Source organism: Ischnura elegans, chromosome 3 (assembly GCF_921293095.1).
Source record: "Ischnura elegans chromosome 3, ioIscEleg1.1, whole genome shotgun sequence".
NCBI lineage: Eukaryota > Metazoa > Arthropoda > Insecta > Odonata > Coenagrionidae > Ischnura > Ischnura elegans.
In genome coordinates this window covers 126,093,731-126,100,623 of record NC_060248.1, presented here as the reverse complement: position 1 = coordinate 126,100,623, position 6,893 = coordinate 126,093,731, and positions in this window count along the sequence as shown.

The window sequence follows — 6,893 nt, the reverse complement described above, 5'->3', positions numbered from 1 at the left end:
TGTTCAGAGGGTTTTTTCCCCATTAGCTGAGGGAGGTCAAGGATCTATTTTTCGCTAATTTAATTATAAAAGTTAAATAACCTTTTCATAAATTTAAAAAAATTTTCTGCCTCCCCTCCCTGAAATCTGCCACCAGAGGCACGTGCCCCCCCTGCACCACCCTCGTTTCAATCTTGGGTTGTGGCTTCCTTTTGCCCCTCATGTTGACGTCCTAGATGAACCTCAAGGGCTTAACCAAGAACCGGCTTAACATTTAGCAGTGATGGATCTGTCTACACGAAGGGGGAGCAGGCGGAAAGCTACGTGAATTACTACTCAACCAGTGGAATAATCCCCAGCTGAAGGGGAGTATGGGGATTTTTGGAAATTTGGGATTTTCAAGACTCAAAAACAGCTGTTTTAGCCTAATTCTTTGATAAAAAAGACACTGCTATGAAACCGTAGTACCAAAGCATTAAAATAGGCCCTCAGGTTAAAAGTAATTTGTAAATTTATTCATTGCAGTAGGTAAATATAAGGGAAAATATAGCTAAATACTTACTTTTGTATAAAGTGGTAACATCCGAAAATATTGGTTTTATCTGGTGTATGCTTCGACTCAATCGGGGGGCTATAGTCCCCTTCCATAGATCCACCACTGTGTAATTACACTTCGTATGAAATGCTATAATCTATTTATTATCACATCATTTAATTTTTTCAAAATTTATCAACTAATTGAAATTGTTTAATAAAAGGAAAATATTATTATTCCAATTTTGCTTTGTCTTTTAGCAACGGATCATAATGTTTGCATCTTTATAATGTTCATTGAAAAAAACTATTTGCATGAATTATTCTTAGAAACTCATGGCTAGCCAAGGTTGTTTTTTCCTTGGCCTCCAGTTTAGTTTTGTTTGGGCACTCTCTCCGCTCCGCGTCCACATACCTGCCGCGTTGATGGTAATCTTTGGGGGAATTCAAGGGCAATACCACTGGGTGTTATTCTATACTATGTATAGAATAACACTATGTATAGAATAACACCCAGTGGCAATTCTAAGAAAAATTTAACACAATTTGTAATCCGAATTTGTAGAATAATGCTTCTGTGTATAGAGGTTTTGAGGTGAAGGGGTGGTGTGTCGATTGCCAAGGATTAGGGAATTCCGGGATCCTTAGGCCAGGTAAGTGTATCGCGAAAAAGGTTGAGAGTGCAAGGAGGCATTTAGGCACAGAAGCCTGCTCTTTCATTATCCTTCCATCGCTGCATGAGGGACAGGGAACACATGCCTTCGCCATGGTGCTTTGCTGTGTTTCATTTTGGAAGTCGCGCAGTGAAAGGAGCGATGGTGCAACTTGTGGCGCCCTTGGCCGGGCGAATCGTCGTATTGGCGCTAGTTGACGCGGAATGCATTTCATAAAACATTCGAGCAACCGCAAGGTCGGCGCGAACTTGTATATATACCCCAATATTGTGAGAATAAAGTTCAGTGTGTTTCCTCAACCGAGCTACGCGTGTCATTCCTCGAGAAATCTTACCTTACCTCCGCAAACTTTTCATTCTCTTCCCTCAAATCCTGGGTTGAGATCGAAGTGGCTTGCTATTATATCGAGGAAAGGTGAAAAGGGCACTCCGTGGTCACCTTCTTCGTGGTCAAGAATCTGCAGTCTTCATTTTAGGGCCGAAGATTTTAGTTCCAGCATGACTAAAAGATGTCTTTTGCCTGACGTCATTCCGTTGATTTTCCTGTTTTATCCAGCACACAAGCAAGTTACACTGGCGAAGCCATGACGACCACTGAAAAGGAGGCGTATCGAGGGTCATCAGGAATCATCACGGGCTACCAAGGATCCACTTTCACCTATCCCTGAGCAGTTAGTTGTCAACTATACATAACACGCAGCAGGTAAATGTTGGATTGCACATGAATGTGAAAGAAAGCAGACATGGTGACAGCACAAATAAGTGCATGAAAAAATACCTGAATTGTATCTGAGGCTGAAAATTTACAAGCGGAAAGCCATCTGCTCAGAACAACTGAGGGTCGCTCACGCCTGACTGAGAAGAAAACTGCAAAAATTGTGTGCCCATGGAAAAGATGATCATGTCAGGAAAAATGTTCGAAAGCTGGAAGAGGCTTCTGAGGAAGGAAACCACTAGGCCCATTTCCTTCTGGAACTAATTAAAATGTTTTCAGCCAGAAAAACGAAGAAGTACACCGAAAGCACAATAAAATCGTGTATCATGTGCTCTGTAAAGAGTCCAAAAGGCTACAGAGTGGTGCGGCAATTAGATCTACTAATATTGCCTAGCAAAGTACCCTGAAGTCATATGTAGGTGGTTCCAGTGGGTCGACAGGGGTGACTACTCTCATTCGTCAAAGACAGTGTCGAATCGGAGAGAGAGAATCGCGCCATCCCCATGAGAAAGTATGTTCATTGATCATCGACGAAATGGCCATTAAGCCGAAGATGATTTATGATAGATATTTGGGCATGTTCCTTGGAACAAATGACCTTGTTCCCTCTAACCAGGGGTCAAACAAAATTGCCAACACGTTGCTGTGCTAAGTTATGCACGTCCTCTCCACGCACATGACAAGCCCTGTGGCATACTATTGCGTTAGCCAACTCACGGGAGCTGACCTGCTCAGACTGACACAGGATGTTCTTCAGTCAGTGGAAATGGCAGGTTTCTCTGTGGTGAGAATTTGCACTGATTGCCATATAGTGAACACTTGTATGTTTGAGTTGATGAGTGGAAGAAAGGACGCAGAGTATCCCCTCGGAATCTTGTAAACCATATTTTTAAGGAATTAAAACTTTTAACATTGCCTTGTATGTATATATATCAATTGTGTATGTATGTAAAAGATAATTTAGAAGACTTAACCACCAATGCTCAAGTGCATGGACGCACTACTCCCGTAGCGGGGATATACATATGTATTGCCACTCAACTGCCATGTATAATAAGAGCCCCTTCCATATGGCTTCCAAGGTCTACAATGCCCTGCCTCCAAGATTAAAAAATGCTCAGTCAAGGGCAAATTTCAAGTATGTCCTGAAAAACTTTCTATTTAACGAAAGTTATTATATATAGCATAAACGACTTTCTGGAGGAATGTGGTTACTACAGAAGTGTATGATTTTATGTATTATTTTTTGTATTGACTTGTCCTACATTTTACTATGTGAAGTCCTGGGACTTAAAAATTATTTTATTATTATTATTTATATTTTTTTATGTTTTCACAGCATTTTTGCTGGTTGTAGGCGAGGTACGGGTATCACCAAGTACTCTCGTCTCTTTACTCTGTTTTGAAAAATTTTCTGACAATCCGGCAAGTATTTAAAATTGCTGCTTTTTGTATGGTAATAAACAAGTTTTTCGGCAGTCCAATAATTTGAAGACCTTGATGGAGTGAATGAGGCACTACTCCTGTGGCGAAGATAATGATGGGTATTATGTGTACTTTATCTGATTTCCACAATCTCTTGATTTCATTTTTAAGTTCTTCATACTTTTCCATTTTGCTGGTGTAGGCTGTAGTGATATTATGCGAATTAGGTACGGTAATGTCTATCAAGTACGTTTCATTGAGAGTTTTATCTTGTACTACTAGATCAGGTCTATTGCTATGGACTGTTTTATCGGTAATAATTGAACGGTCATAATAAATCTTACAGTGGTCGTTTTCAAGGATGGTTTTAGGTGTGTACTTATAGTAAGGAACTCCATTTTCTATGAGTTTATACTTCAGAGCTAATTTCTGGTGTATGATGTTGCATATTTGATTGTGACGGTGTAGGTAGTCTTTTTGAGATAAGTTAGTGCATCCACTTGTGATGTGCTGTATCGTCTCAGAGGCATTATCACATTTTCTGCATCTGTCATCCAATAAATTTGGGTTTTTAATTATATATTTTTCATAATTTTTTGTTTTCACCACCTGGTCTTGTATTGCGATCATAAATCCTTCTGTTTCTGGGAAGAGTTGCCCATGCCTGAGCCATGCGTGCGATGCATCTTTATCGATTTCAGGGGCCTCCAGGGCATGAGGGTGTCTTCCGTGAAGGGATTTAGCTTTCCATATTGACATTTTACTGTCTATAGTAACAGTGGTTTCACTAACTTGCATACTTTCGTCAGATAGGTTTAACGGTGTGTATTTATTGTCTGCGTCACAGATAGTTCTCAGGAGATCCGAGGTAGATTTCTTGCTGAAAAAATATTTCCGTAACTTATTATTATTATTATTATTATTATTCCATTGTGCACCATGTGGCCCCATTTCGGTCTCTATTCCTGAGCCATGATTGTAGTCACATCCTTCAGAACATACAAAACCAGTTTCTTGACTGTAGACTGACATCTGACGGGGTAGACATATCCAGTGACTTAGTTAGGTCACTCTATCAACTGCAGAAAAACAGGGCTAAAACCTGTCAGAAATTTGAGTTTCAAAACTGTCTACCCGTCTCTGATAGAGAAAATGAACGTGAAGTGGGCAAAACATATATTTTCTGCCAAAGTGCTCGCAGCTCTGGAGACCTTGAAAGCAATGAAGCCGGAGAAAATTGAGGACATTGCCAGTTTTGACAAAACCATTAAATTTATTAAAATAATAAAAAATGGTTCGATAGTCACCACATCGCAAACACCACAAACAGTGTGCATGCAAGACGTGACGACAAGGAAATCTACTTCCTCGAAAATCAATCGATTTTCAAGGAAATCACGGATGAGCAATAAGACTGGTTAGAGAACGATTTTTTGGATTACATAAAAAACATTCAGAAGAGCGGTCTAGCGGGGAATGAGCTGACTGAGGAAACGTACAATGCGTTGACATTAACAACATTGTCGACTGTTCACTGCGTATAATATTTGCTGGGAATTGGATTTCACTATATTTTAACCAGGAAATTTAATTGTTATCCAATGGAGTCCCTCTTCTTGCACCTGCAACAAATGGGAGGTTACAATGATACGATGAACACTAGGGCATCGATATTTGCCATCAAGTCAACACTGGTGACCGGTTTGATATCTGCATCATCTGATGCCAATGTTGATCCGGAACTATTTGCCGAGGGAGGAGAAGCTGGCCTGGACCAAAGATCACTAATGCCTATCAGGAAGGTCAGTAACATCCCAAAGGCACATAAACTCCTAATACCTCCTCCTCGGCGGTTTACATAAGACTGATGGAGACAAAATGAGACTCGTTCTAATGAAACTGCTGATGAGTGTGAAGCTAGACTTCATCAACGCCATGCTCAATATGATGAATGCATGGCAAGTGCATCAGAGTTTCACAAAACTATTACTATGCTTTGTGATAAAAACTGTGATATCTGCGAAAAGCAATGCTACCCTGACCAGGTAGCCAGATATCAAAATGTGACACCAAATTCAAAAAAAGATGATCCGCACCCCTGGGAATCCTTTGGAGCAGATAACAAGGAGAATTGCCGAGTTCAATTCGTTGCCCTACTTGGCAAGGAAAGAGTTTTGTGGAAACGAAGCAAGGGATGCTTCAAGGGGAGAGCTCACTGGAATTGTCATTGAAGGCATCAAGTTCTCATGTTAAAGACACGAGGGACTCGTATGTGATAGCAGGAATCAAATGTTTTAAGATCATTGGAATCCACTCTGAGTTGGGAAGTGATGGGGAAGTGGAGCGAGACTCTTTGACGTTTAATGGGTGTTATTTTAAATATAGTGAGGATTATTTTAAATACCCATGCAATTCCTCATCTTTGAACGTTTAAAAGTATGGGGATTGAGCAGCACAAGGTCAACAATTACATACTCGGAGGAACTAGTGAAGTGCTGCATATAGTTGAAGATTATTTTAAATACCCGTGCAATTCCTCATCTTTGAACATTTTAAAAGTAGCACCTGGTCCGAAATGACATACTCAAGAGGAAGTAGTGAAGTGCTACATTATACCGGAGAAGGACTTCTATGAAGCTTTTCCTGAAATCAGTTAGGGGGTATATAGTTTGTATTAAGCGTTTTACATTGACAATTTTCTGATGTTTAAGATAATCTCATTCTTTGTTTTTAAAGTATTAATGGTGTGTCATCACTTATTTTTTTATTTTTACAGGATAACGGCTGAAAAGAGGTTTTTGGTGGGAGAATTTGAAGACAATACTGTAGAAGTATTTCCCTGTGAACGGCTAGCATATTGTGGGAAGGTGTTTTGGCCTATAAAAATGAGCCTGAGGAAGGTGGAGATGGCCAGAATGTCCTCTGCTCCGCCAGAAGAGCATTGGAAAGTTTGCCCCATCAAAAGGGTCATTGCCTGATCAGCTAATTATTCTTCCCTTCTTTTGCTTGCAATTATTGCTCATTTGTCAGTCTGACCCTATGACATGTAATAAATATTGAATATAGTTAGTCATAGCCCAAGGGATGTATCACAAAACCTTAGGTATAAAACTTGGATTCGAATAGTTGCCATCCAAGTGAAAAAATCATTGATTTCATGTTTGTTTGGCATAAATGTATTGGGGTAAGCACTATTCTCCCTCCGATACCGAGGTAAAGTTGCCGGTCGAACCAACTGAGGACGTAGCTACGGTTACAGCAGCGAAGAATTCGCCTATGCAGGTGTTTGTAGATGGAGATGGATACCATAAAGTCTTGCCCAAAAGATTTCGGCGAAGACGAAATCTTGTGTTTGGCTGCAACTCGAAAAAGAATGCTGCCTCGAACTTCTCCGGAGTTCCTCGTAGTTTTTCACTCTACGTGGGTCGAGTGAATAAAAGAGCAAAACCCGAGGAGATTATTGATCACTTGTCTGAGGTATTTCCAAATAATGACTTCTCTTGCGAAATCATCAGGTCAGGTACTGAATTCTGTTCCTATAAAGTTGATGCCCCGATGAACTTACGG